This window comes from Bos mutus, chromosome 1 (genome assembly GCF_027580195.1).
Source record: "Bos mutus isolate GX-2022 chromosome 1, NWIPB_WYAK_1.1, whole genome shotgun sequence".
Classification (NCBI taxonomy): domain Eukaryota; kingdom Metazoa; phylum Chordata; class Mammalia; order Artiodactyla; family Bovidae; genus Bos; species Bos mutus.
The window spans coordinates 297,698-308,881 of NC_091617.1; the positions used below are offsets into that span (position 1 = coordinate 297,698).

At 45.1% G+C, this 11,184-nt stretch overlaps 1 non-coding gene across 1 annotated transcript; it reads left to right on the plus strand.

The window, feature by feature from the left end:
* Positions 1–10,573: 10,573 nt before the first annotated feature.
* On the plus strand, positions 10,574–10,906 carry LOC102287630 (transmembrane protein 230). Its single transcript, XR_001351647.1, has one exon. It is a non-coding gene; the product is annotated as a transmembrane protein 230 (transcript).
* Positions 10,907–11,184: the final 278 nt, after the last annotated feature.

Consider the following 11,184-nt stretch of genomic DNA (forward strand, 5'->3'; position numbering starts at 1 on the left):
ATACATACATATAGACATTCTTTTGGACTTCCCTGGTAGCTCAGCTGGTAAAGAATCCGCCTGCAATGCAGGAGACCTGGGTTCAATCCCTGGGTTGGGAAGATCCCCTGGAGAAGGGCATGGCAACCCACTCCAGTTTCTGGCCTGGAGAATCCCATGGACAGGGAAGCCTGGTGGGCTGTAGTCCATGTGGTTGCAAAGAATTGGACACGACTGAGCGACTAAACACAGCACAGCACAGACATTCGTTCACATGTTGTTTTCCATTATGGTTTATCCCAGGATGTTGAATATAGCTCCCTGCATCTATAGTAGGGCCTTGTTGCTTATCCATTCTATATATAAGAGTTTGCCTCTGCTAACCCCAAACTCCCAGTCCATCCCTCTCCCACCCTCCTTGCCCCTTGAAAACCACAAGTCTGATGTCTACATCTGTGAGTCTGCTTCTGTTTTGTAAAAAACTTCATTAGTTTCATTTTTAGATTTCATATAATAAGTGATATCACAGAGTATTTGTCTTTCTCTTCCTGACTTCATTTAGTATGATAATCTTTGGGTACCTCCGTGTTGCTACATGGAATGAAAGAATGCCGCTTAATTTCTTTTTAGTGATTGAGTAGTGTTCCATTGTATATATGTACCAAATCTTTATCTGTTCATTTGTTGGTAGACATTTAGCTTGTTTCCATGTCTTGGCTCTTGTGAATAGAGCTGTTATGAACACAGGGGTGAATGGGTCTTTTTGAATTATAGCTTTGTGTATGAGTTTTGGGCAGAGTCTTGGTGGACTAGCTGGTTTTTAAGAGAAGTTGGAAATCTGGATACTATTTGAAATCTCCTGATTTTTAAAGGTTGGCAACTAATTCAATTTTTTTAAAAAAATGTGTAGGCCGAACAAAATGTGCCCTTGAACTGATTCTGCTCAAAGACCCGCTGACGTACAACCTCTGCTTTGAGGAGCAAGAATAGCCCCAGGCCAGCCTCACAGCACACTTGATAGAAAGCTGAGTCAAGGAGACTATCCTGCCTCTGCAGGGCTGCCCGCCTGGGTGGCAGAGGCAGGCAGGATCACTGGCGGCAGCTGACGAGGCGTGGTCCTGGCCATGGACCCTCAGAGCCCGGTCCCCATGATGAGGGACACTGCATCGAGCTGTCTTCACTGACACCTCCCATTCGGATGCCAGGACCCTCACTCTCTTTGGTATATGGTGGTGGTTTAGTCACTAAGTCATGTCCGACTCTTGTGACCCCATGGACTGTAACCTGCCAGGTTCCTCTGTCCGTGGGATTCTCCAGGAAAGCATACTGGAGTGGGTGGCCATTTCCTTCTCCACTCTTCTGTATAGAAGAGGGCATGATCTCCAGCTTTGCTCTGTAGACTCGGAACCAGTTGTGGAATTCGCCCTGAAGAAGTGGACCCACTCTATGAGCAGACAATTCAGGCTCGTGAGCCTCCTACAGGACTGAGGACTGACCGTGAGCTGGGCTGCACTAGCCAATTCAAAGAATGGCAGGGCATCTCACCTCTGCAGGGGGCACCCAGTCTGGCTGGGCAAATGGCCCCACATTAGGTATGACGTGTGGTTCACTGGACAGTCGGCTTCGGAGAACAAGCTCCCTGGGGCTTAACTGGACCACAGCTCTCACTTCCATGCTGGGGAAACCGAGCCTCAGCGAGGTTCAAGGACACACCAAGGCCAGCAGGAGGTGTGTGCTTTCTTAACTTCTGCCCTCGCTGACCAGTCAAGGGCTCCTAGGAGCCTGTGAGATGCGGAAGGAAAGAGGAGCCTCTGACTTTATTCTTTTATATACACTAACTCTACTCTATCATTTCTTTATGAGATATCATTTGGTAATATGAGACAATTTACTCTCAAAAATAACCCCAATACCATCTGTACAGTATACCTAAAGGTCTGCTTAGACAAGACAGAATATAGTCCAGCATGTGGGTTGGGACATTAAAAAAAAAAAAAAAAAAGCAGACTGAGCCCCAAAGAAGGCAATTGCAAATTCTGATAATATGACTTGAAATATTATCTTTGCACTGGCTTTGAACTTCAGCCTCCCCTGAGGATACTATAGTAATTCGATAGCAGCCATCACAAGAATTAGAAGCTGACAGGCAGAGAAAATTGTTATGGATTCCACAGTCTTTGAATCTCCAGGCAAGGCTGTGTGGAGAACAGGTTAATGGCTGTGACTCTCTCCCGGGGGACGCCAGGTCTTAAATCCACATCAGTAGATGGGTTCGCTCTGGGCGCACAAATGCTGGAAAAAAAAAAAAAATGAGACATAAATACTAAGTCAGATTAAGGGAGGTAACCAAAGGCTATGAGGATTTGAGAAGAGAAGAAACGTACCGAAAGTGAAGGATGGATTAATAATGGGTAAACTGGTAAATTCTTTAACTGATTCCTTGGATATACAAATCTAAATGCAAATACCAAAAGGAGTCAGGGAGTTAGAGTCACTGGGCCCTCTGTTTCCTTGGTTGTGTCTACTTAAGGCCACAGGTATCCCAGTTATTTCCAGAAATGCTGGGTTTTGTCTGCGGGCCGTGGAGGAGGGCGCTCTGGGTGTGGCTGCCCCCTGGTGGACGCCTTGAGAATTTCTCAACGCACCGGGATCCCTGAGCGCCGGGAGCCAGGTTGGGGGCCAGCTTGGGGCCCGCTGAGGTCCTCCAGGTGGGCTTTTAGACATCTGCAGGAAGCTAGATGTCCACTCACTTGTCAAGTCCAGCGGGACGGGCCCACCGTGGTCATTATTATGAAACAAGAGGGAGAGAGACAGAAGCCAGCCTCTGGAAGGGCTTTCCGAGCAGGGGCCTGGGGACCCAGAATCCTGAGAAGCCGCTAAGACCCACTTCTCCCTTCCTTGGTGCTAGAACTTCACCCACTCCTCCTCTCCCACAATCACATCACGTCTTTTCCAGCCCTTTGGAACCACCTCTCATCCAGACCTAAGGCCTTTTAATGGTCCAGGCCTGTGGCCGCTGGTCTTCGATAAAGATGCAGAGCAAATGTGGGTGCCAGTCACCCAGGTGACTGGTTCAGACACTCTCACGGTGGGGGAGGGGGACGGGGAAAGTGGCTGCTTGTCTAGGACCCCGCACTGCTCGCCCACCCCGCTACCCTCACTGGGCATTATCCTCTCACTCCCGACAGTCCCCAGAAGCAGCTCCTCTCAGAGTACAAACTGGGAGGGAGTGCGAGGAGGTCGGGTCTGGGGGGCTGGGCTCACCCCGGGGTGGGGCAGGGGGCTTCCCCCAGGATGAGAAGAGCTCTGGGGTAACCTGGCGATGAAAGACCTTAAGGAAGCATGAAGAATGGAGAATGTGGCTTCTTTGGGGACAAGCCAGGAGATCCATAGGAAGGAACCCAGGTCTCCTGACTGATTTTTAAAACTTTGTTGTTGTTCATTCGCTCCGTCGTGTCCAACTCTTTGCGACCCCATGGACGGCAGCATGCCAGGCTTCCCTGTCCTTCACTAGCTCCCGGAGTTCACTCAAACTCATGTCCAAACGGTCAAACTTGTGTCAATGATGCCATCCAACCTTCTCATCCTCTGTCGTCCCCTTCTCCTCCTGCCCTCAATCTTTCCCCACATCAGGGCCTTTTCCAATTAGACAGTTGTTTGCAAATTAATTAATTTTTTATGTTTTTGTCTGCACTGCAAAGCATGCAGGACCTTAGTCCCCTGACCAGGGACTGAACCCACAGCCCCTGCAGTAGAAGCACAGAGTCTTAGCCACTGGACAGCCAGGGGAGTCCCCCTCACTGCTTTTTAAAGATAGCTTTTCTGGGAGAATTCAGGGAACCGTCATGTAACTTCCTGTGGCTGCCGTGAACAATGGCCACAGAATTGCATCTTGAAACAACATAAATGTATCCCCTCATGGTTCTAGAGTCCAGAATCCAAAATCTGGTGTTGGCAGGGCCCTGCTCCCTCTGGGGCTCTCGGGGAGGACCGTTCCTGCCTCCTGCAGTTCTGGTGCGTCCTTGGCTTGTGGTCACACCACTCCAGCCTCTGTCTCTCTCTCACTTGGCCTTCTGCTCTGTGTGTACCCCCCTCCTCCTATAAGGACACCACCTTCTTCCAAGATGATCTCATTTAGTTCCTTACCTTAATTACACCTGTAATGACCCGATTGCAAAATAAGGGCATATTTTGAGATTCTGGGTAGACATGCATTTTACTCAATCCACTGTAGTGATTCTGGGCTTCCCTGGTGGCTCAGATGGTAAAGAATCTGCCTGCAATGCAGGAGATTCAGGTTTGACCCCTAGGTCGGGTAGATCCCCTGGAGAAGGGAATGGCTACCCATTCTTGCCTGGAGAATCCCATGGACAGAAGAGCCTGGTGAGCTACAGTCCGTGGGGTCGAAAACAGTCAGACACGACTGAGCAACTAACACTTTCACTTTGCACTTTCACAGTGATTCGAGGCCATGGGTGTAGACAGTGCCTGCTGCTGCTGCTGCTGCTAAGTCACTTCAGTTGTGTCCGACTCTGTGCGACCCCGTAGACGGCAGCCCTAGGACATAAAAAACTCTCAGCATGTGTCAGTATCACCTGTTTTCACCAGCTGAAAGGTGCTACTATAAACCCAGGTGTGATTTTTGTCCAGTGATGTTATCACTGCATATTTTCCTTCCTCCACCATGAGCCTTATCACTTATTTGTGTCTGATCAGTCAGGGTCCAATCAGGAAAAGAGAAACCCTACTGTTTGTTTTGGCAGAGAAATTAATGGGAAGAAGTGGTTAAGCAGGTGTGGAAGAACTGAAAAAGGTGAAAATGGGAAAAGAGACTGAGAAAACAAGGAGGTATTAACAGCACGCAGCAGCCAGCAACCAGAAAGAGTACCCTGTCTCTTCTTGGAAGGTGATTGCCCTGTCAATCCTCACACAGGCTGCCTGACACAGGGAATTGGAGGGAAGATTGATTATTTGGGGCTAAAATGTAAACTGACCCATGTGGACTGCTGCTGCTGCTGCTGCTGCTAAGTGGCTTCAGTCACGTCCAACTCTGTGCGACCCCATAGACGGCAGCCCACCAGGCTCCCCCGTCTCCAGGATTCTCCAGGCAAGAACACTGGAGTGGGTTGCCATTTCCTTCTCCAATGCATGAAAGTGAAAAGTGGAAGTGAAGTCGCTCAGTTGTGTCTGACTCTTGGCGACCCCATGGACTGCAGCCTACCAGGCTCCTCCATCCATGGGATTTTCCAGGCAAGAGTACTGGAGTGGGGTGCCATTGCCTTCTCCACATGGGGACTATTCCTTGGATGTCAGAGGCTCCATGCTGGATATATACTAGGTGAAACTTCTTGCCTGCTTTACTAAAGTAAATGGTGGCCCTTCTGATATTTGTGGACAAAAGGAAAAAAAGAAAAGAAAACTCCAAAGTTTCAGCTGTTAAACAACCCCTTCAGAGCTGGCAGGACTGACCCCCTCCCTGTTAGGGATGTGTGAATTCAAGGAGCAGCTAAGGACACACACACAGTGACTGTTGAATTATGCACTTCACAATTTTTTTGAGTGCTTTTGTACACGTCATGTGTAAAATTCACATATCTAACCATTGTTCTAGAAAGCATGGAGCAGGCCCCACAGTGAACAGGGCTGTCTCATCAGTGGCCTCTGTTGAAAACCCTCGGGCCTGCCACCCAGAGAATCCTTTTTGGACGGTGGGCTTCCCTGGTGGCTCAGAGGTTAAAGCGTCTGCCAGCAATGCAGGAGACCTAGGTTCAATCCCTGGGTTGAGAAGATCCCCTGGAGAAGGAAATGGTAACCCACTCCGGTATTCTTGCCTGGAGAATCCCGTGGATGGAGGGGCCTGGTGGGTTACAGTCCACGGGGTCACAAAGAGTCGGACATGACTGAGCGACTTCACTTTCACTTTGCGGGGATGGTCTGGTTGCTATAGCAGCCTCTCAGCACAAGGTGGCAGAGCATCCATGGGTACCCTGGAGCCCTGGCCCGCAAGAACCCCTGAGTCCAGAGTCCTCAGGGGCCTCTCCAAGAGTGCCCTTGGAGAGAGCTGGCGGTGGTCAGGTCAGGAGAGCTGACACTGAACTACTGAATCAGCAGTTACTGACGGTGCCGAGTCAGAGGGAGAATGAATTACTGCATTTCAAAGGGCCTTTGCAATAAAGTCAGGGCAACCTGACTTTTCATCCCTCTTCTGAGTCTCCCTCCCGTGAGGCAGGCTGTTTCTCTTACACAGTGGGATGTTTCTACAAGAAGATGGAAATCAAGGGCATAGATGGACGTCTAAGGCATTCGATTTTAAAATGTTTGAAGGCTAGAATTTCAAACATCTTTAGCACAGAAATGGCTGCTTCACTGTAACGAGTTAATATGTTCACTGAAAATTCTCCACTCTTAAAAAATGGATTTGCCTTTTTAATCGATAATAGAAACATAGTGGGGAAAAAAAAGTATTTTAAAAAGAAACTGCCTAGAGGACAATACCAGGATTCTTAGGTCTTTTCAGAAATATTCTTTGCATATACAAGAATATCCAGCTTTTATATACAAATGGTGAACAGCTAATCAGCCTGCCAATCAGCCTCTTGCTTATTTTCTTCCTACATATCAAGATGTTTCATATACAAACATCTGCCTCATTCCTTGACTAGGATCCCCCATTGTGTGGATTTCCATACCATCTTTTTTTTAAGTTTATTTTTAATTGGGGGAAAATTGCTTTACAGTATTGCATTGGTTTCTGCTGTACGACAACGCAGCCCGTACCATTTTTACCCCTCCTCTCTTGGTGGACATTTAGATGGGTCCCAGTCTCTTGCTTGCAATGACCAGACCTGCACGTATGTCCTGGAAATACTCTCAAATCACACCTAAGTCCCCCGAACTTTCTGGAAGATAACTGAGTGGTCAGAAGTTTATAAAATTTTGTATTTATATTTTATAAAATTTATGTCATAAAATGTGAATAGCACCCTTTATCCTCAATAATGATAGTAATAATAACTGACTTCTATGATCTGTCACTGGGAGTCAGACACCATTCAGACGGTTTTGTATACTGTAGTGAACACACTGTGGATAGACCCACTTTACAAGTGGTTTTTACTCTCCTGTGTGCTAAGTTGCTTCAGTTATGTCCAACTCTTTGCAACACTATGAGCTGCCAGGCTCCCTTGTCCATGGGATTCTCAAGGCAAGAATACTGGAGTGGGTTACCATGCCCTCCTCCAAGGGATCTTCCTGATCCAGAGGTTGAACCTGCATCTCTTACATCTCCTGACATTGGCAGCCAGGTTCTTTACCACCAGCAACCCCTGGGAAGCCCTTTCCTCTTCTACTAGAGGTAAATGAGATCACTTTATAATTTGAATTTGCATCGATATTATTATAAGTAAGAACGAGTATATTTTTTCTACTAAGTCATTTGCATTTGTTTTTCTTTGTATATTTTTAAATCTTTTTTTTTTTGTATTTCTTTTTCTGTGAATAGCTGTCTGTGTCCTTTGACCATCTTTCTGTTGAACTGTTGACCTCTGTTTTTAATGTGAGAAACCTTTTAAATGTTAAGAAGTTTGATATATTACCTTGTATGTTGCTAATGCTTCCCCCAAGTTTATCATTTACTTTTTTGTCTTGACTTGGTTGATAGTATTTTTTTTTAGCCACAAAGAAAATTTCAGTTCTTATGTAGTTGGATTTATCAGTCTTTTCTTTTGTGAATTTTGACTTTTGTGTCATGTTTGGAAAGATTGTCACAATCTGGGATTACAAAAATAAATCTCCCATGTTTGTTCCAGCTCTTTTATAGCTTTATTTTTAAAAATCATAATTTAACTCCATCTGGAATTTATTTTGATATACTAAAGATCCAATTTTACTCTTTCCCAGATGTTTACCCAGTTATCCCAAGCATTTATGAAATAACTGATCTCTTCTCCACTGGTCTGAAACTTCCTCTCTATTTTATACTCTTTTCCTGAAAGTTTTTGAGTCTGTTTCTGGAATTTCTTCTATTCCTCTTGTCTGTCTGCCTGTTTATGTGCTAGAATCAAGCACTTTTAATTTCTGTGGTTTTACAATTTGTTTTGTTTTCCCAGGTAGCAGACGTGGTAAAGAACACGCCTGCAATGCAGGAGACATATGACGTGTGGGTTTGATCCCTGGGTCAGGAAGATTCCCTGGAGAAGGGCCTGGCAACCCACTCCAGTGTTCTTGCCTGGAGAATCCCATGGACGGAGGAGCCTGGCGGGCTATAGTCCATGGGGTCACAAAGAGTTGGACACGACTGAAGGGACTTAGCTTGCAAGCTCACAATATGCTTTAACATATTGCAGGGATGTTTCATTACTTTTTTTCCACTAGAAAATTCTTGGCTATGCTAGCATGCTCAATTTTCTGTATAAAATTTAGCCTTAACTTATCTGCGTGAATTTGAATGTAGCAAGCCTCTCAAAGTCTTTGTTTACATAAGAAATTTAGTGGATTTGTTTATCTTATGCTTCAGGTGGAAGAAGAGGAAATCCAAACAAAGAAAGATAACAATGCTTATAGCGACACTTTTGAGGAAACAGTTATCCATTTTTATCTTTGCCAGTGTCGACATAAGTTAAGTAAAATGACCAGCTTGAATTATAGCCTTTGGGAAATCGAGTTTACTTTTCTCAGGGCACAGAGGCAACTTTGGGAATACAGGTGATTCGTCTGTTCCTTTGTTGCAATGATCCCTGCAAGGATGTGTGTTGAGGATGAAGGATGCTCTCTGCTGTTCTCTCCAGCTGCAGGGGATGAAGGACCGTTTGCTCCTTTAGATTTTGCTGAGATTTTGCTGTGATTTTTTTCAGGCCAAAAAGCTGAAATTCCATTCATTGACGCTGAAAAAAATGATGGGCCTGAAAACATGAAATATATCATTGGAAAAGAAAAGAGAAGAAAAAGATCATTAACAAAGGAAGTAGGGCTCTGAAAACTTGGCATTCAGTTTAGTTCTGGAAAACAAAACAAGAACAACAAAAACCCAGAAATGTCCATTGATATTTTGCTGGGATTATACTAAATCTACAGAAGAGTCGACTCATTAGAAAAGACCCTGATGCTGGGAAAGATTGAAGGCATGAAGAGAAGGGGATGACAGAGGATGAGATGGTTGGCTGGCATCACCGACTCGATGGACATGAGTTTGAGCAAACTCCAGGAGGTAGTGAAGGACAGGGAAGTCTGACATGCTGCAGTTCATGGAGTCGCCAAGAGTCAGACACCACTTTGTGACTGAACAACAAAAACAACAGACGAATTAGAAAAGAATTGTCATCTTTGCACGTCAGTCTTTCTAAGGATAAGCAGTATTTGCATTTAGTCAAATCTTCCTTTTTGTCTTTCTTTTCAAAGATTTTGTCTGTATGAATCTTCCACGTTCATTCTATTCATGGGTGTTTTATCTTTTTTGATTCCAATTGTAAGTAGAATCTTTTCTTCTGTTATATTTACAAAGTTACTGCTGTTAACATAAACTCTCAGATATTGACTATTTTAGAATTTATCTCATGCCCACTCAACTTATTGAATTATCCTCCTGTTTCCAACAGCTTTGCAATTGATTCTTTTTATTTTTCCAATCATACAATCAATGATAATTTTTTGTCTTTTCTTTTCCACTTTTAGTACCTCTTATCTAATTGAATTGAATAATTCTTCCAGCATAATATTAAATGACAGTGGTGATAATGGGTGATTGGAAAGGAGTACATCAAGGCTGTATATTGTCACCTTGCTTATTTAACTTACATGCAGAGTGTGTGTGTGTTAGTATCTCAGTCGTGTCTGACTGTTTGTCCACAACTGTTTGTGGGCCATAGACTGTGGCCCACAGTGCTCTTCTGTCCATGGGATTCTCCAGGCAAGAATATTGGAGTGGGTTGCCATTCCCTTCTCCAAGGGATCTTCCAGACCCAGGGATTGAACCCAGGTCTCCCGCATTGCAGGCAGACTATATATGCAGAGTACATCATTTGAAATGCCAAGCTGGATGAAGCACAAGCTGGAATCAAAATTGTCAGGAGAAATATCAATAACCCCAGATATGCAGATGACACCACCCTTATGGCAGAAAGCGAAGAGGAACTAAAGAGCCTCTTGATGAAAATGAAAGATGAGAGTGAGAAAGCTGGCTTAAAACTCAACATTCAAAAAACAAAGACCATGGCGTCTTGTCCCATCACTTCACGGCAAATAGATGGGGAAACAATGGAAACAGTGGCGGACGTTATCTTTTGGGCTCCAAAATCACTGCCGATGGTGACTGCAGCCATGAAATCAAAAGACACTTGCTCCTTGGAAGAAAAGCTATGACCAACCTCAGCAGCATATTAAAAAACCATGAGCGAGCTGTCGGCAAGCAGCCTGCTTCACCCGGACTCTGGTGAAGAAGTAACCTGGAAAGTGAAATTGCTCCTTTCAGTGCTTGGGGTGAAGCAGTGTATTCACGCTCCGTAACTTCAGTCGTGTTGCACTCTTTGCAGCCCTACGGACTGTAGCCTGCCAGGCTCCTCTGTCCATGGGGATTCTCCAGCTGAGTCAGTGTGTTATGATGCCGTCTCACACCAACCTGGCTACTGGAATTCCCAGTAGCAAAGTGAAATACTCAAGACTCTCTTGTACAGATGATGGCTACATTGACCTTCAGTTTAAGAAAAGCCCGCCAAAGATCCCATATAAGGCCATTGCGCTTGCTACAGTGCTGTTTTTCATTGGTGCCTTTCTCATTATTATAGGCTCCCTCCTGCTGGCAGGGTGTATCGGCAAAGAGGGAGCAGACTGGGCCTTTCCTGTCCTGATCATTGGCATCCTGGTGTTCCTGCCAGGATTTTACCCCTGCTACTGGGGATACTCCTACAATGATGTTCCAGACTTTGATGACTAGCATTCACCCCAGCCCTGAAGAAAAGAGTCACAGATGGAACTGAGCCCAGCTTTAAGACATTGAGCAGAAACTATGACTAAGGGCTAAGGAGTTCTCCAGTTTGCAGATGTTTAATGAAACAGTGGCCAGATTTTATGGGTTCATCCTAAAAGATGTTAACTAAGCTCACAAGTAACTGTCATTAGGGCATTCTCTATTTTTAATTTCTTGGCCCTGGAAAAATCTCCTGACAAGTTTTTCCATATGAATATGCCAGATTTCTTATTACTAAGTAATTT